At 35.1% G+C, this 20,004-nt stretch overlaps 1 protein-coding gene and 1 long non-coding RNA gene across 3 annotated transcripts in view; both read left to right on the top strand.

The window, feature by feature from the left end:
* Positions 1-20,004, top strand: part of ANGPT1 (angiopoietin 1) — a 228,041-nt gene that overhangs the window by 72,253 nt on the left and 135,784 nt on the right. The gene's annotated exons all lie outside the window — the stretch shown is intronic.
* Positions 1,488-2,875, top strand: LOC308633634. Its single transcript, XR_014018814.1, has 2 exons — positions 1,488-1,647; positions 2,520-2,875. It is a non-coding gene; the product is annotated as an uncharacterized lncRNA (long non-coding RNA).

The raw sequence follows: 20,004 nt of genomic DNA, 5'->3' as shown, positions 1-20,004 counted from the left end.
GATATGTCTATGAGTGGCTACGGAGGCTTTCAAAAAATTAAAATGGAAATTAATTGGCACAAACAACTATATAATATTTTACAAAGCTGAAGAGATTAATAATACTGTATCAGAGATAAATGACAACTGGGTAAAGTTTTTGAGAAACAGTCCAAATCATCAAAGTCTCATTTTAAAAAACTAAGCTTTTATTTCAATTAAGGTATAATAGAAAAATATTTTTGCTGACTGTATATTTGTGCTAACAGGAGAAACTACCATATTTTCTGTTTGTTAACTGTGTCAAGTAATGTATTCTGGGATTTTAGGCATGATCCAGAAGCTTCTGTTGTGTATAATTAACACAGCACAAATCAACTTTAGTGTCTTTAACACTATCTCATTTTTCTAAGGGTTAAATAAGCACCTTGCTTTTAAAACTAGACACTCTCAACTATGAAAACGACATGTGTCCCGTTGCAGAATGAAGGAAACAGAGGTACAGAAAACACTGAAGACTTGGCATTCATATGTCACTTGTGGATTACAGGAGTAAAAGGGAGTCCTCTGGCATGTTGCCCTCTGTAAAAGAAAGCAACAGTGGGGAAGAAGGGAATTCCAGAGCCTTAGGACCCTGACCTAGGGACTTTCTCCCCATTTCCTAGAAGATCAATGCTAAGAGCTGCCAATCATCATGGGTCAGTAGTGGGGGAGGAAGTTATAGGGTTAGAGTGTCAAACGCCTTCTTAGCAGGGTAAGTATTAGAGCCTTGAAGTTGAAGGTAACAGTTTTAAAGGCTCTCAAAGTTGTTGCAAGTGTCAGGAGCCTGTGATTTGTGAGCTCTGTCCTTGCTCTTGCATCACCCCTCTAACCCCTGTCCAGGGCTGGCCTGCACAAGTGTGTAGGCAGCTACCAGTTGAGTGTGATTTGAAGGGCATCAAGAGGCCCACTTGGCTCTAATTATTCCCCCCTGGGTCTGTCATAACCTCTCCATTACCTAGCAGAACATCTGGGTCAGTAAATCTTCGGATGGATAGATGCATGCATGGATGGATGGATGGATGGATACATGAATTTATTCAGCACATACATGTTTGGGACTTGCAGGTATTATTTTGCATAGGACCCCAAATAAATCTAATCAATAAATTTCTAATTTTCATGAGGCCCATAGTCTAGTTAGAAAGAAAGTAAAATAAACACAATTTAATGGGGGTTCTAAATTTTCGAAGAAAAAAAAAGAATAAAAAGAATGCTAAGGATCACAGTCTTTAGGAAAAAAAATCTTCCAAGGAAAGCATTTCTGATACGAAAAATGACTGCAGTTAAAATGTAAGCTATTGGAAGAAATCTCATCATCTCCTCAACCCTGGATGGTGTTTAGAAAGGGTGAAAGTAGAGGACTAAGAGAACCAGGGACTTTTGATGGAGGGAAAACATTTCAAGGAGCATCTGAGCGTCCAGACTTCTGTCCCAGCAGATTTGACCCCGAGCAGAGAATGAACAGGGAAGGCCTGAGCAGACGAAGGCAGAATCACTGATCCCAGGAACAGGGACAGAGGGCTTTGCAGGGCTGTCCATAACCAGCAGGCCAGAGACAGCACCTGATGGGAAACTGACTCTGGGAATCCAAGCTGAGCAGACAAGCTGCACTAACTGTGACATGTGGTAAGAACTCTGTGTGAAGGGCTTTACTTTTTCTTTTCTTTCTTTCTTTTTTTTTTTAATGGAGAGGTATGAACCTTAAGTCCATCTAGGAAGATAGAATTGACTTTGGAGCCACTGGTTTAGTGACAGTTAAGATGAAAGCCTTGAGCTCTTTTAAATGAATGATTTTTGCTTTAGATTAGAATATCTCTTGTCAATTCTAGAGCCATTTAATTTTCCATTTATCTGTCGCTTTTGGATTCATCAGAGAAGAGTTGCATGAATAATACTAAAAATGAGCTTTCTATGTGATCATGCTCAATCTTTTCAAATTTGAGGAGCTACTACAGAGAGCTGAATAATAGCTGACTGACTAGATGAGTGAATGGAAGGAATGAAAAGATTTATCATTCTGACGCCTGTGACACAGTCATACTATGTTTTCACATCTTCCCTTAGCTCTCCTGACACTGTGCTGGTGGGAAAATTAAAACAAAAAACAACAAAAAAGAAATCTTACCTCAAATTACTGCTTTTTTTTTTTATATAGTGCTATACTTTTATTTTCATATGAGATTAGCCAGACCTCTAAAGCTGCATTATGTGTTCTTGAAGTACATAAGCACAGACGGACCTATAAAAGATAAAAGTTCAGCTTTGGGGGTAAGCCTTAAACTAAATTTGTACTGCTTCCTGGTTTCTACTTTAAAATTCCAAAGATAAGAGGCCCCCCCTTCCCCCCCCCCGTCTTTGCCATCCATTATCACTATTTAAACATCTCTCATTGCTGAAGTCACACTTTCATGGGTTGACTTTGAACAGTAGCAGTTCATGAAGACAGCAGAGGCCTCACCTCCCAATCCTATCTCCTACTTTGTTTTTTCTATTTTCAGCATGAAGACTCTTTTTAGTATTAGATGGAGGGACACGTTTTTCTCTCTGAAGACATGAAGGCAAAGGAGGGGAAAGAAAACCTCAGAAGCAATCTTTTCAAATTTGCAAAATTTCCCTCTAATAAATAACTGATTTCTAACAATAGCCAAAGAACCTTCTTGAACATCAAATAGCTCTTGCAGAATGACATTAAAAAAAAAAAAATGTTCAGTGTACCCAAACCAGAAACATATGGATAAAACAGCAAACATTTAGAAGTGAGTGAATTAAATGGAAAAACACCTCCAAAAGCACATTGTTTATTGTTATTACAAAACCACAATGTTACTAATATTGAATAAATTCTGAAAACAGCTGGATTTTGACTTTCTCTAATTGCATCTGACCTGAATTGACTTTTCTTTTTCTTTCTTTCTTTCTTTCTTTCTTTCTTTCTTTCTTTCTTTCTTTCTTTCTTTCTTTCTTTCTTTTCTTTTTTTTTTTTTTTAAGACAATAACATTTCTGTGTGTTACCCTTTGGTTCAGAGCTAAGTTCTGGAATATTCTAAAATGCTTACTGAATTCACTTTCTCCATGTGAGTGAATAAGTAAGAGTGAGCTTGCAGCCCTCGGCTGGGGCTTTCATGATCATGGAGGAACAATGGTCTTTGAAAGTCACAGATAATCCTCAACCCTCCTGGTGGTCATCTGTTTCAACCCAATCTTTCTCTGCAACAACCAGTATGATGCAAAAGTGACTGTTGGTTCTCTCCCTTCCCCTGCCTGACCCTGGGTACACACCCCTCTCCTGGAGGTGCCCAGGAGCAGGGAAGTAACCCAAGGCAGGGAGCAGAAGGGAGAAGAAAGAAAAACAAACCAAGTGAACAACCCGAAATGACAGAGTGTTGGCTGTTTCCTATTATTCCCTCAGCTCAGCTGTCTCAGATGTGTGTTTTGAGAAGACTTTCATGTTGTGTTTTCTTTCCTCTTCAGCACTCACCACCATTTTCCATGCAAGGCACAAGGGGTGTGAAGGACTTGAATGAGGTCCAGGTAGGCTGCCAGATCATCTCCCCATGCTCAGATACAGCATTTCTACCTTTTTTTTTTTTTTTGGTTTTGTTTTTATTTTGAAAACAGGCTTTTAAATGGTGTAGGAAGTTATGTCAGTGATGGGAGAAACTGAAAAAGTCACCAAGTCGGGACTGAAATTCAAAAGCAGCTCATCAATGCCTGGTAGTGATGGACAGCTCTAAACCCAGGGAGATTTTTAAAAGCTTTTTGGTATTTGGCATATCCACTTCCTAAAGAGCAGCCTGCAGTTTATAAACGATATGATCCTCAATGAGCTCTACCCTCTCTATCAGAAGGCTTTTACATTCTCGTATCATGAATTAAACATAGGACAATCTCATCCATTTAAATAAAATCCGCCTACTGGGGCCATATGTATGGCCTGGGTCAATTCTGTGGAAGCACCATTGTGGAAAAGAACGCCCTCCGGCCATGTCTCTTCTGTTTCAATTGTCCAAGGCTAAGAATGAACACCAAAGAGGAAGGAACACATCAATCTGAGTCACTAACACTTCAAAGATGCTTGCTCTTTCTCAAAAGACCAATACACTGCAGGCTGTCAGCAGACATAAACTAACTTAAAGAGAGTTTCCTAGAGCACGTAGACTTATGTAAAACTGCTTTTTGTTTGTTGAAGGATTTAATGGTAGAGAGGGTTTCTTTGGATGTAGAAAATTAATTCGGAAAAGTCATTATGATGATTTATGGAGCAACAATTTTGTTTCAAGCTTTATGCTAAGTGCTCTACATCAATTACAAGACTGAATTATTTTAAAAATCTTGCGAGGTAGTTATTTTCCTTATTTATCATCTATATTAGTACAATTAGCAAAAAGGAAGTGCAGACTAGTGAAGTATTTGCTAAAACTCACACAACATCAAAATTTGAATTTCCTTTATATTATTAGATAGCACATAGATTGAAAGAAGACAGACTTGAATATTTCATTAAGATACTTGAAATTTTTTTAGAGTCTACTGATATTGATGTAGTTTCATTCTAGGGTTTACAAAAAAAATGTTTCTTATAATTTGACTTTTATGTTCATTTCCAGTAATGTAAGTGTCACCATAGGGTTTCTATTGCCTTTGTGTATTTCAACAGTTTTAAATCTAGCACAATTTTTTCAATATTTGCTTTCATTTTTTATCGTCACAAATTTTTGCTTAAGTTATATCTGTACCTTCTCTATATGTCAATTTAGTAAAGAGACAAATGTGAAAAAGTAAAAGAAAATAGAGATAACTATTATCTTTACATATATAAAGAGCTTTAAAAATCAATATGAATATGTAGAATGACTGAAAAGAAGAATGGACAGAAAACAAAGAATTCAATAGAAAATAAATAGAAATGATAATACTTTAAAACATACAATAAAATGTTTGCTATCAAAAGTAACTAGAGGAATGCAAATTAAACAATTTAATATATTTATTATTGTAAATAGTTAAAAACTATTGTTTCATACTTGTTGTTTCAAGAACTTAGAAATATGGTCACTCTCAAACACCTGGTGAAATTATTAAAGCATACACACATATGCAAATTTAAATATAAGTAGAAATATCAAGACTTATAATGTTTATAATATTTGAATTGATAAGTGTACTTTGAGTAATTTATATGAAAAAAAATGGAGAGAACCATCAAATTTCAACAACTAGAATAGTTTTGTTATAAATAAAAATTTAAATAACTTACAAATTCAACACAACATAAATGCCTAACACATTTTTGATATAGTCATTTGACAGTTACAGTTTAAAGACTAATGTGAAAACAGTATATTTACTTATATCATTCATATTAAAATGCAGTACATTTATTTACATTATATCTTTAAGGAGAAAAAGAATAGATATGAAATGATCTCAATTTTAAAAACAAATATTTTATATATATATATATATATATATATATATATATATATATATATATATATAGTTACACAATATATTTCATATATACATTATATACATGCATGAATCTATATAATAGAACAAGAAAAACAATATTATCTTAAGGTGCTTGAATTATAGGTGATTTTTGCCTTTATACGTTTCTGCATTTAAATTTTTCTACAGTTAAAATGTTATTTAAGCATTTAATAAGTCACAGTTCTCCTAAAGTAAAGATGAGTATGAAATTAGGAATGAAATTAGGAATCTACTATGGTGTCAACAAATAATAGTCCAATATAAATTCAAGGTACTGCTGTACGTATAAATGGTTGCTTGAGTAAACACAAGAAAGAAGCTTAATCTCACTATTTCTTTCAGAAATATAAATTAAAACAAGTATAATGATTTTTCTCATGTCTATTTTCAGTGTTGCTAACATGGAAGTAATGGGCATTTGCAAACATTGCTGTATGGGGGGCAGTGTGTCACTATTAAAGTTAGCATCTTCAATTCCAGAAATAGATTCTACAATTGAATAAAATCAGATGTATGCAGCATGTTTTATAAAAACAAAATATTGGGGGTATCATAAATACTCATGGAAAGAAAATGTGTAAATGGAGTTACCAGCTGCTCAATGTATTAGGAGAGACGTATCTGTAATAAAATAGATAACTAAGACATAGTATATGAAAAATTTAAAAGGTACAACAAAAATTTTAAAAATATGAATATATAGAATATACCTGAACAGATAAATCCTAAATTTACAGTGGAATAGAACCAAGTTTCACTGGAGGGACTGGAATAGGAATTTTATTTTTAACTTTTATCCTTCAACAGTGTTTGAAGTTTTTGCAGTGGGAAGTATTCATGTATAATGTGCAATTAAAATGATTAAAAATGATCAGTGGCCCAAGAAAAGTGTCAGCTATTTGTTTTAACCAAACACTAAAATATTGGCAGGTATCATCATGGTGTTAGAACTGTGAATTACTTTCCATAAAATATGACTATTTTTCTTTTCCCCTCAAAGTATTTTAATTTTTGTGGCCAGCACAAGGCTGATCTTGGCAAGAGTGGAAGGTATTCTCCCAGGAGAAGAAATCCATAGAGCAATGTGTCCAATATATTAAATTGCAACAGTCATTTCTTTAAGTTTTTTGGTTGTATCATCGTCTCTTAACAAAACATTTTTATTTTTCCAATTTTAAAACCCTCCAGTGACCATTTTGCTTGATTTCTCTTTTGTCTTTCTTTCATTTCTTCATGACAGTAATGCAAAACAAATTTTGATATAAATGTCTTATGCACTTTTTGACTGCTCAATTCTGCTTCCAAGTAGAGCCAGAGAACATTAATATTTTGATAGAAAATAATTTTTCTCTCTGAACTAGATTGTTTTTCAAAACTGAAAACAAGTCCATTTTTATTATAAATGCAATGAAGCTAATTTTAAAACATGATAGATGAAAGTGCAACAAAAGCAAATTACTCCTTTAATCCTGTCACAAGAAGATAACCCAGGTTAGTATTTGGGTGTGCATGTGTTATGTGCATCAGGTTTCTTATAACCTGATTCCCCCTCATGTGACATACTCCTTATCCTTATCATTTATAATAGTAACACAGGATTCTACTATATTGGGAATTCCATTGTTAATAGCCTCTCCTTCCTCATTGAAAGTCTTGTCACCAATAACAGAGGCTGAATATACTAGTTGTTCACATTCTCAGTTTTGTTTGCTGCTAAGGTATGGGCATAAAGCCCAAACCTGGCCAGTGGATCCAAATTAATAAAGTTGCTGGAATTGGCTTTCATCCTTGAGGAATTTATAAAAAAGGTTCTTGGAGAAACAATCTTTCTTCATGTATCTAATTGTATGAGCTATAATGCCTGGATCTGCAGGAGCCTTTTTGTGACCATGAGGAATGAAACCCAAGAACAAAGCTATGCCAAGAACAATAGAGTTTGAAGACTAAAAGGTTCTGAATCTTTGATGATTTTCCTGAACTGCTGAATGACTACTGGCATTCCTTCTTAGGAATTCTTGTGGGCTAACAGATTACTACTGTTGAAACCAATTTAATCAAGTTATTGTGTCAAGCTATTGTGTTATCTATATCTACAAACAATCCTATTGATATAGGATCATATCTAATTTTCAACTTCTCAAACAAAATTGAAATGTTCATTTTTAAATGTATAATTGTATAAGTTTGTCCAGATGATTTCTTGAAAGAAATTCTTAGCCTTGGGATTCCTGGCAGAAAAGTTAGGGTGACTTTAAATATAAATTTAACTTTTTATTTTAAGAGCATATTAGCTAGAATTTATTAGTCCCTTCCTTATTCTTCTATTCCTTAATTGTGGCAGTGTTTTTAGTTTACTTATCTGTAAAGCAGATGAAATAGTACCTACTTCCTTGTCTTTCTGCGAGGATTAAACAAGTCATCACCTCTAAAACTATCAGAACGGTCTAGCTAGCGTTGGAAGCAGTAGTGAATTTCTCTGTGTACCCTGATATCCTATCCCAGTAACTGACTGTGTATTAGTTGCTTGATTAATCTTTATCAAAGAAGTGAAGAAATGAATAATAACTCTGAGTTTTTTAATCCAGCCTAGTGTTGTATAAGGGTCTCTGGGATCCATTCTGTTCACTCTTACCTCTGTTATTCCGTCTTTTGCTGGAACCATAAATTGAGCTGGAATATAATAATAGTCAGGCTATGAGTCAGGGTAGATTTTTAATACAAAAGATGCTCGCTCTGAACCATTCTTAGGGTTGGCATACTGGACTACAAAAAGGAGCTTGCTCCACTCAAATGGGAGTCTGCACTTTGAAAATCATGGACTAGAAGCACTGAGTCTTCAAGGAAAAAGATTTGATGGTTTATGTAGTTCTACTGTATTCTGCACCATGATTATTGCAGATTTCATGCCAAAATGTCTTGCAAAAAGGTGAGGTGTGATCATTACATCCATTACATGAAACATTTTTTATAAATTTTTTGCTGATATTACCTAATAATCATGTATAACTCAACTGTATTTGATGCAATATTAGGATGCACAGAATACTTGTGAAGGCACATGAATGTAGTGGCAATGATCATCTGATCATAATCCATCTTTCAGCCAATGAAGCAGTTGTACCTCTGGCCATTCAACACAGTCAATCATCTACTGTCCCAGTGAACTTTTCTGCTATTATGTTAAAATTCTGAGTTGGAGGGGTTGGAAGAGAAGGAAAATTAGAATACCATGGATTGAATGCTAGTTTATCTAACCTAACCATTAAAGCAAAACAAGGGCACCCTATTTTCTAGATATTGAAGCTTTGAGCATTAATCACAAGTTACTTTTTAAAAAACAATTTTTGATTTTTCCACCCAGATTTTTTAGAACAATAGAATCTGTGAAATGGACAATGAGCAGCATCCAAAAACATGACAGATTTTATGTAACTATAAACATGTTTGTTCCATGTACATACAAATATGAATTCTACAGTGAGTTTCACCACATTATTAAGTGCAAATAGAATAAGCCTGCATCAAAGGACCATTGAACTTAATGGAAGTGTTAAATGAAGTCCAGATATCTTACCCCTTGGCTAATGACTATCAATCAACCCACTGGAAGCCCTCAGTTATGTTTTATTCTTTGGAGGATTTAGAAGCAGGTCGCTTCAGATCTTTAGTGCATTATCTCATCATCATCTCATTAGTGCATTATACTCAGGGGTATATAAGGCCACCAGAAAGAGATGACTGTTTCAACCTGTAGAAAAACAGCTAGTGTTGTCACCACCATTGTTCTTTAGAAGTCTTGTGAGAGTATTTTTACTTGGGCCAAGAAAGGAAAAGGGAAAAGTTGAGTTTGAATATTGCAGTTTTAAAAATAAAACCCATAGCAAGAAAAGGAAAGCAAATGCATAATCTACATTTGATTTAATGAAAGATGATCAAATACTATTAATGGATTATTTGGAATAAACTGTGGAACAGTAGAAAAAGTATATAAGAACAGCAGAAGCTTAAAATAAAACTATTTTGAATATTTTAGCTAGGTCTTGATCACAAAACACTCAAGTCTATGGACTGAAAAGACTGCCTGTCAGCAAGCTACAAAACAGATTGCAATAGCACCAGAAACACACTCCTAAAAGTAACACTTTACATCAGGATTAAGAGTAAGAAACTGGTGTTTTCAGTTAAAATCAATCATTTGGGGCAGGGACAGGAGCACAGGGGTACATTCATGTGTTTTTGAAGAATAAGCATTTCCTGATAGGGTCTTGTGCAAATCTATCCATTTTCCAGCTATTTTCTTTTTTAAGTTTCAAGTGCAAGAATGTACTAGTGTTGTTCCCTGCTTAGAAAGCACCAACTGTATCTTACAAAATATTCTTCTATATTTTCTAGTTGATAATGAGTGCTTTCCAATGGTCTGTGATGCTTGATCTTTACAATTGTAAAACACTTTCATTCATTTACTCATCAACTGCTTATTAAGGACCTACTATGTGTGGGGCACTGTTCTAGGCATCCAACATACAGCAGAAGAACAGAGCAGATGAAACACTTGGTCTCATGGAGCATTACCAATTTGTTAACTTTGTTGAGAGATCAGGGTGTGTTTGATATCCTACTGTAGTATGCTTTGGGGTACTAAGGACTTAAATTATGAAATCTATTTTCGAATGTATTTGTGTAAACAATTTGAAAGGAACTATCTTCCCTCTTTCCTGATCTGACTTCTTTAGAATAGCGTTTAGAACTGCATTGATATCTGTGTGTTTAATAATAAATATTTACATCATTTAGAAAAAGTTCAAGTCTCCTGAAGATGTACAGGTAGCGTCCCCATGTTTCTTGCAAAGGTAGAGTCAGGAAGGAGAGAGAAAATATAAAAATAATTTATATATATTTTTTTTTTAGTGAGAGAGGAGAGAGAGAGAGAGAGAGAGAGAGAGAGAGAGAGAGAGAGAGAATTTTTAATATTTATTTTTTAGTTCTCGGCGGACACAACATCTTTGTTGGTATGTGGTGCTGAGGATCGAACCCGGGCCGCACGCACGCCAGGCGAGCGCGCTACCGCTTGAGCCACATCCCCTGCCCAATAATTTATATTTTTATGCTGAACTCTGTCCTGATGAGGGCCAATCTTAGTGTGGGAACAACCTGACCACCTGAAAGTTTTCCAAGCTCTTTCTTCCTTGCAAGTGAGAGACCTGGATCCTTGAGTTACCAGTGAGATTGGCATCTTAAGGCAATGGTGGTGTTTGCTTATGTTACTGGATATTGTAAGGCCTCTTTCAAATCATGCCACTTTGCCAAGTGGGTTATCAGGACTTGTGGTCTCAGAGGGGTAGAGGGAAAATATTTGGAACTGGTATTTAGGGGTGTTCCTGGGAGATGGTGGGTAACTGGAGCTTGACTCAGCCACTTACTGCAGCAAGCTCTTGGGCTAGCTGTACCTCCCTGTCCACAAAGGATCATGAAAGATGTACTATTTCATGTTTAAGATTAGTCTCCAGATTACCTATATTTAAAATGGTCTACTTTGTAACGGGACAAAATTAAGAACCTGGCACAATATTGGGAGAGAAACACATATTTCTTTCGATTAATATCCAAAGCCTCAGTTTTTAATAGTACAATAACATTGTAATTATGTATTTTGGTAACTTTTTTGCTTAACATGTCCTAACATCCTTGGAACCAACTATCGTTTTCAATTTTTTTAAAAAAAATGCCAACTATCTCCCACTTTTTGACTCTCATAGCCCTTGACTTCCCCTCACTGGCTTTGCAAAAGACTCTGGTGATGGAGAAGGCAAAGGTCAGAGAGCATGCAAAGAAGCTTCTGGACAACATGGAATGAGAATTTTGCTCCTAAAGTTGTCCATCTTTTCTCTTCAATGAATGTCGACCTCTCGTTACATTCACTTGGAATATATATTTTCAAAATATGCAAATTAATTTGATCCAAATTAAAATGAAGCCGAGTATTTTGGAAGAACAATGGGGGGTTTTTAGATTTGTTTGTTTCTTCTAAATCCTTATTCTTTTTTTCTGTTTCATTTTATCCGATCTTGTTATTTCCTTATTTGGTTACTACATCTACTGAAATAACTGACTCTTTCCCACCATTTTCCCAGAACAGCTGGAACTATGGAATAATGAAAATGTCCCAGTAGCTTCTCAGGTCCTATTTCTTGGTGGTATAACCCTTGCTCTTCTTCCTCCTGGTGGTCTTGCCTCTTTTCCCCTCCCATTCCTGTAGAAGCAGACTTATAAAACAGAATAAGAAACATTGCTTTCGTAATGATATGTGAATGGATGTTTAGCTTTCTCTGAAGATCAAAGACAAAATTTGAAGCTAGGTATCACTCTGTCCAGAACAGTTTTGATCTATGTCTGCCTTGAGATTGAAATATGGATTATCTGGCCACCCAGAGACAGCTCATGCTTGTGAATTTGTTTTTGCACTCAAATATCACCACATTTTAGCTCTTTGACTCACAGGGCATTTTCACAGAAAAAATTGAATTAGTAAAAAATTTTAAAGATTACAAATGACTTGACTTTGTAATCAAGTAAAATCTTTGAGTAAAGTCCTCATGCTTCCTTGAAAGAATAGAAATCAAAAGCATTTTAAAAAATTTTTGGATCATATTTTCCAAATTTACTTGATAGAAATTTTGAAACACATAAAAGTAGTGTCCAGAGCATAATATAAAGTGTCATTTTGTAGTGCTGAGTAGAAATTCTGAAATTATTACAAGAATTTCCATTACTATTCCAAACATAGGAATTCATGAGTAAATAAAAGTGGGATTGTTAAAATGACCACCATTTATTAGTATGTTAGGTGATATTATTTTATGTTCTACATGTCTTGTGATAATTAGGAACTATCAAGCTTACGACCTTCAATGAAATCAAAGTCCTGACATAAAAAAGAGAACTTAATTTGTGAAACCTAGTTTTACTGCTTTGGGCATTTTGACTATGTCTATTCAGGTACTTGCATGTTTCAAATATATACACATCTGCAGAGACACCTAACCCTCCCATCCCTCCGTAACATGCACAGGGGCGCCGTCAGCACCCAGGAGCAAGTCCGTTCAGGAGAAGGCCTATACCTCATAATGAAGAGCAAAAATTCTGCCAAACCCTGATTATTTGATAATAATTTGGTTTAGTTTCATTTCAGCTTTGGTATTTGAATTACAGGACATCAAAGCCCTTCTGTGCATGGACAAGTTGGTCTTCTGGGCATTTTGTGGATTTGGTGAGCAGGATGAAATGTTTTGAGTGAAAAAACAGGATTGTGTTAGTTGGGTTTCTATGGGGCCATTGAAGACTGATAATATGACTTCAAGAAACCCCGAAATAAGATCACAGGATCAGAAGGAAATAGGACAAGTGGACACAAAATGTAATTGGTTATTAACTGGTTCTGAAACCTGACAATTCTTTTGAGTACCTTCCTTGGTCTTCCTAGATGCAACTTAAGGTTGGTTGGAAGAATACATTTCCCTTTTACTAAGGGAAATCCTAAAAAGGGGATATATTTTTATATGGTCAGAAGCACAGATGTTTCTTTATTCTATTTGAGTCTAAAGTTTTCCAATTGGCATCATTTTCATGTTGCTGTCCCTAGGTCTCTTACATGTCCTCGGCTCCATCCCCTGGGGTGGGTTTCCAGAAGGGAAAAGAGATGTGAAGCAAGTGCGGGTGCATTTCCTCCAGGAAAGAAATTTTGTAGTGTTCTCATCCTAAATTAAAAAACAAAACTACCCTCATGTTCCTTCTGCAGGCAACTAAAGTCATTATTGAAGAAGTAAAAAGCAAGTGATGCAAATGACTTTATCGAGCCTTTCAGTTGTCCTTTAGGGTACAGCTGCTCTGTAGTTCCCAGAGCAGGTCTTTGGTTTCCCACCCAGAGTCCCTTCCTTCTTTTGGGCATCAGCATCTCTCCAGTCCCTCATGGCCAGTTTTTGCTGTAAAATGAAGAGAAGAAGTGCTGAACTGCCAGTCAACCTCTTCTGCCTGCTTTAATTTGATCACATAACCTATTTAGTAGGAAATAAAACTGCAAGCACTGTTTTGGCAAGTGTTTCAAAAAGTTTTACCCAAAAGAGATGTTTTTAGCTATGTGTGAATTTCATTTCCTTAGATATCTCCATTATCATTCATTTCTAAAGATAATAGCCTATTGTGATAACTTTTGATTATTATCATGTGGCTGAGAATCGGGGCTTAAATGCCTTTTGGTGTTTAAGGCAATACCTACAAGGGACAATGTGCACAGCTGAATGAAAGTGAACTTGTCTAAGTGGATAGGATAAATAGCTATAGCAAAGATGGACTAAAGCCTGTCCTGTATTTCCTAGCATGAGGTTTAGCAATCTCTAGTTCTCTTGTCAGTTCACTAAAGTATACAAGAGCTAGTATCAAGTGATAGATTAGTTGATATTGTCATCCAGTTGTTATTATATATTCACCCTAATGTTACCTCAGGCATAAACAGACCATGGTCTCTTTTAAACAGTAACTGAGGAGGTAACGCTCCTCCGTACCTTTCAATTTCTGCAATGCTTTGTATCCCAATAACCAAACGCTGTTTCAGACAGCATAACAATACATACATTTTTCTTCTAATACTGGAGAAAGTGTACACTAAACAACAAGGAGGAAAAATACCATTGATGACCTCCCTGAGATCAATTTTGTTATTCTCAGTTTCTAGATCTGGGCACATAATGATTAGTCTGGCCCTTCTCTTGGCAATTCTAATCATTCTCTTCCTACTGAAAACTACAGACTCATGTGCCTTTTGGTGGTACACACTGGCAATGTTAAAATTAAATCTATATGGTGTGTGTCAAAGAAATCAATGAGTATCCACATTTTAAAATTTATTTCCTAGCATACAGAAGTGTCAAGGATTTTTTTTTTTTTTTTTTTGTGATAGCTATTCTGAAACCTTAAGGTCAGGTCAAAGTGAAATGTTATAAGAAACAGGTATTTGCCTTTGGCATTTTTTGTTATGACTTTCAAAACTCAGTGCATACTTGTAAATATGTTTACTATCATCTTTAATTAGCAAAGATATTGAGAAATTATTTATTAGTAAAAGAAAAAAAATCATGAAGCTAGTTAATTATTCATGCCCTAGTGCCCTCCACTGGAAATTCTTAATAAAAATATAGAAAATTGAATAAAAAAAGCATAGAAATAGAAGTAATTTTAGAACTCACTGCACCCACACCTATCTACCAATATAAAGTCTCTTTATTTACTGATAGAAATCTGCCAGGTACTTGATACTTATGATGAATAAATGAATCAGAGAAAGAAAGTATTTAGGTTCATCTTGAATGTTTCTAGGAATTCCTTTCAGGAGGTGGTTTGCTCCATCATGAACAGTTCCAGCATTTAGAGAGCTCTTTTCTCTATTGCCTGATAACATTTCTTTACCACTTATTACCATCACCTAGATATTCTCCTCAGTATAGAAAGTTCCCATTTACAAGTGATAATCAGACCACTCGGATAAACTTAATCACACTTGGACATTTTAGGGGACAAAGCTCCATAGCGAAGATTTAGGAAGAGTCTCTATTTTTTTTCAATGGTCATTTGTGTTCCACATTGCTTTAATACACTGCTAATTTTGTTTAGATAATGAAGTTCAAATTCAATGTAAATATAAACGCAAAAGAGAAAATTTGGCAAAACCATACTGAAGACTAGAAAGGTTGTGGAATAAAAAAAAATCATGAATTTTTTTCTGCACTTTAGGATAAGTGGCTAAAAGGCATTAGTGATAATCTGTTAGTTTAAGATGGCTCCTATCATTTCTACCTCCAGATAGCCTACATTTTCACAAGTGAGAAAAAGCAGACACTTTTTCATGGTATCTGTTAAACCTAGCCTCCTTTCCTACCCCTCCTATTTCTGACTCTGAAAGCTAACTCACCTAGGTTAAACCCTGATAACATTAAATCTGGAGCTTCCAGCAGGGCTGCTTCAATAGATCACTATGCCCAACCTCTTGGCCTGCTGTCCGGGACTTAGCCTGGGCCTGGCTTTCTGCAGCACTGCTCATTAATCTCTCCTGCCTCTGGTCTTCTGTATCTGAGAGATGCCCTCAAGTGTTGTTTGTATATTCTAGTGAGAGTCAACTAGGAGAAGAGTTTTCCTTAAAATGCACTCATAAAAAGTACAGAAAGTAGGAAGCAGAAGACTGTAGCTCTGTGGTTCTGCCAATCAACCTTATCCAACCTCAGTTTCATCAAAGTGGAAAATTCCTGCTTGGATGCTGCAGGGACCAGCCCTCCTGTTCTAACCGCTAACTTTAGGAAAGAAGCAGCATTTTTCACAGCTCTTAGAATGCTAATTGGGCACCGAAATGAAAATCTGTGCACCTACAAGAGTAAATCCTTTCTTCAGGATGGACAGTCTCCTAGTGAGGTTAAAGCAGAGCAAATGTAGGTGACTTCCAAATTCAGAAGAAATGCTTCCGGGGTAGGAGTTTCCACATTTTGATGTAGGATTCTGCTCTTGTTTTATTTCTGTGTATTGCAGGAAGCAGAAAGAATTACATTCCCCTCATAAACAATATTTCATACTCATACTTAATGGATTTTTAAAAGTCAGTTTATTGAGTCAGTTTATGAAAGTATCATACTTTTAAGCGTACTGTTTGATTAACTCCAACAAATGTATATATGTAGTCATTTGACCAGCCCCACAGTCAATGTGCAGAGCATTTGCCCTTCAAAACCCTTGTAACCTTTTGCAGTCAGTATCCATCCCAAACCCTGGCAACCTCTGATCTATGTGTAGTCCCTATAAGTTTGTCATTTAGAACGTTCACACTTAGAATTAAGAAATAATACTAATAATATTACAGGTTTTAAAAATTAAGAGACCAGAGAGTGCTGATGAAAAAAATAATAAAAGAGTAGTGTAATTGGTGTTAAAATTTTCATTTGATAGTTTCTGAACTGGACATTAACTTTTCTCCTCTACACTGTGCACAACTTGTTCAAGCATTCATTACTACCCAGTACTGTGCCCCATTTACCAATAATAGTACTGAAGCTGCCACCAATACAGCCCAGCTGTATCAAAGAAATACAATGTGGTTTGGGAACAGACAAAGAGATCCATGCAATGAAATAAAAGGACCAGAAATAAATCCACACATATGTGGGAACTTAATATATGGCAAAGGTGGTATTTCAATTTGATTAAAAAAGATTGTGATCAAGTGGATATTTAGCAAAACCAACTCTTCTGTGCTAGTGAATAAAATTATTTGACATCACACATGACAACTGAAGAAAGATTGGAATTTTAAATGAAATTCTAAAGAGAATTAAGGAGAATAACAGAAGTAGAGGAGATATCCCTAAAAATAATGGGAAATCCAAAAGCTGCACATATCAAACATAGATATATTTACATGGAAAAGGTGATATAAATGAGCTAAAAAACAAAGTTAGATTTATGATAAAGGATTGATCTTTCATATGCAAAATTGCCTAGAAACTGAGGAGGAAATATATTCTTACCATACATTCAAATGTCATAAGTTTGTAACCCCAATGACTAATACACAAATAAGAGCTCATCCTCTTTATTAGTCAAAATAGAAAATAAAAGGACAATAAAATATACTTTTTTCTTCCATCAGATTGGCAAAATTATAAAGGAGATTAATATCTAGTGCTTTCGAGTGGGAAAATATATATTTTAATACATTGGAATGAGTGCAAATGGCTTTCATTACATTGAAAAGAAATTTGGAAGATTGAAATTTTATACACCATCATGGGAATATGTCCTACCTAAATCAAAGTACTAGTATTCATAAAATTATATGAGATGATTTTCAAAAATAGCTATCACATCATCATTTGAGGGACAAGAGATAGTGAAGTTCAAGAGTAAAACAGTTGAATAAATTGTGATACATCTACAATGTGAAACATGATATACCTATTAAAGGAATTAATTGTATTTATCATTTGACTCATGATATCAGTTTGTTCTTTTGAAAAAGAAAATTTCACAGTAATCTGTATGGTATAATCTCACCTTTATAAAGCAACATACACGTATCATAAAACAAACTAATATGCCTATATGTATAAGTGTGAACATAAAGTCATGGAGTTATGCATATCAGGATGTCAACCTGTTAACTCAGGGGTGACTGAGTAGAGGAAATTATTTTGAAAAAAAATAAATTTTTGGATTATTGTACCTATTATAATAAGTACAGTGTAAATTTTGAAATTAATAAAAGATAAATAGGAAAATAGAAAGGCTAGACCAGGATTCCAGGTGACCTGGGGCCAGAGACAAAAAAAAAATGACTATCATAAATACTGAGAAGCTGGCTCCCCATGCACAGGGCACCCAGCCCACATTACAATGGGAGCCATGGGTGCAAGGAGGCACAACATTCATGGCCATAGCCATAGACAAAATGCTGGCCTTGAACAAGGGCATTTTTATGTTAAAGTAATTCTTGATATGAGTCAATTCTTTAATTAAAAACTCTTCAATGAAGTGGTACCTGGGAACTGATATATCTATATGCAAACTTTAAATATAATAGCAAATATTAGACATTGGAACTCAGAGTCAAAATAGCCTTTTGTTCTGCCATTCTATATTAATAGTGGATGGAATAAAGAGCAGAGGCAGCAGGCACAAATTCTGCAGTCATACTTGCTAGATTCAGAACCTAGAGCAGTCTTTTATCTGACCTGTGATGTTTTGCAAGTTATTGTGACCTCAGTTTCTCCATCTGCAACATGGTTATGACAGTTGTGCCCACCTTGGAGTATTGTTCTGAGAATTACATGAGTTATCATTGGTAAAATGTCTGAAATGATGCCAGGAAAACAGAAATAGCCATTTATGCATTTATGGAATAAATTAATAGCAAAATTCTCCTCTTATTTTCTCACCATTCTTTATCATTTTCTGAGCAATCCTTCAAGGATTTATTATGAATCCTCTTTAACTATAGATTCTCTGAGGATTTAACCCCCTATTTGATTTTCATTACCACCTCTGGACAATAGCAGTATCAACCATTTTATGAGTTGAATGACAGCATCTCACTTTACTCATCTTTGTAGCCATATGTATAAAAGGCAAGTTTCAAGCATTCTGAACCAAATGGAACTTGAATGGCCCAATCATGGTAGATTGGGTTCTGCTTTCCAATCACAAACAGGTGCGTATTCTCCTGTATTATAAGTCTGTTAGGTTTCAGTGTGCTCAGGTTCAAAAATCTCAAGTCTATATTTGCAAATCATTTTCTAATAATCTGTATGTATTAGAGAGGTTTGAAATAGAAATAAGTTTCTAAGCATGAGATTAAAAGAAAGGAATTCTTGAATTTATTGGAGAGTGAATGATGTGTTAAAAAATTATTGTGAGAAGTTTATTCATGGTGTATTTGGCCTTAAAGGGAGTGAAGTTACTGGGTTTAAATTTAAAGTCTTTGAAATTTATAATCTACCACACATTTTGAAAAGGAAATAGGAACCATGAGATGTTGATTTTTATGCCCTCAAAGTGCTTGCTGCAACATGATTTTTTAAATAAAAAGAGCCTTATACTTCAATATTTCTGGCATGTTGGAATGTACAGAAGTATATCATAGTATCCTCACCACATTGCTTTGGTCAAAATTATTTTTAGATGGAGGGAGTAGTCATAACCATTTTCTACAACTCTGAGTTTACTCTGTGCATTATGTATGTATATATGTATATGTGCATATATATATATAAACATTCTTAATTACATGTGTGTGCATATATATATATATATATATATATAAACATTTCTAATTACATTTTTAATGTTTCTGAAGAGCTACAAACCCACTCTTTTGCACAGATGTTTACTTTGGCAGTATGCATTTGTTTTTATTATATGTTATCCTCTGTTTGGCCTTACTGTAAGCTAAAGCAGACAAAAGATGTTCAGGAAAATGAAGCCAACTCTCAAGTCTGGGTATGTGAAGAGTCCCTGGTGGAGGATTTGCAATGGAACTGACAGAGATTAAGACTCCTCTTTAGTTTGCTATCCTGTCAAGCTTCTTTTACATCCATTATTGTGAAACATAGTTGCTTTACAAATCAAATTTGTTTCTCCCTGACCCCTGCTGAATCATCACTTCAATTACAAGGCTAAACTGACTCTGAATTTGGGTAACTTAACTCTAACATGTTGTACATGGTAAATCTAGATATAATCCAAAGAAAAGCAAGGACTGATGATGGTTATTTGTAAATACAGCCTTTCCCTTGGTCAAAACAAGCTCATAGGTAGGTAGAGAACATGCGTTTTCCCATTTTATACATGAGGAAAGTAGGGCCTCTATGTTACAGTGCTGGCAGGAGTGAACTCATGACTAGAACCCAACTATCCAGGTTCAATAATTCTCCATTTTTATGCTACCATGATTTTGTTCTA

The sequence above is a fragment of the Spermophilus citellus genome (genome assembly GCF_964194105.1).
Source record: "Spermophilus citellus genome assembly, chromosome: 14".
NCBI lineage: Eukaryota > Metazoa > Chordata > Mammalia > Rodentia > Sciuridae > Spermophilus > Spermophilus citellus.
This window is presented reverse-complemented; position numbering and strand designations above follow the sequence as displayed.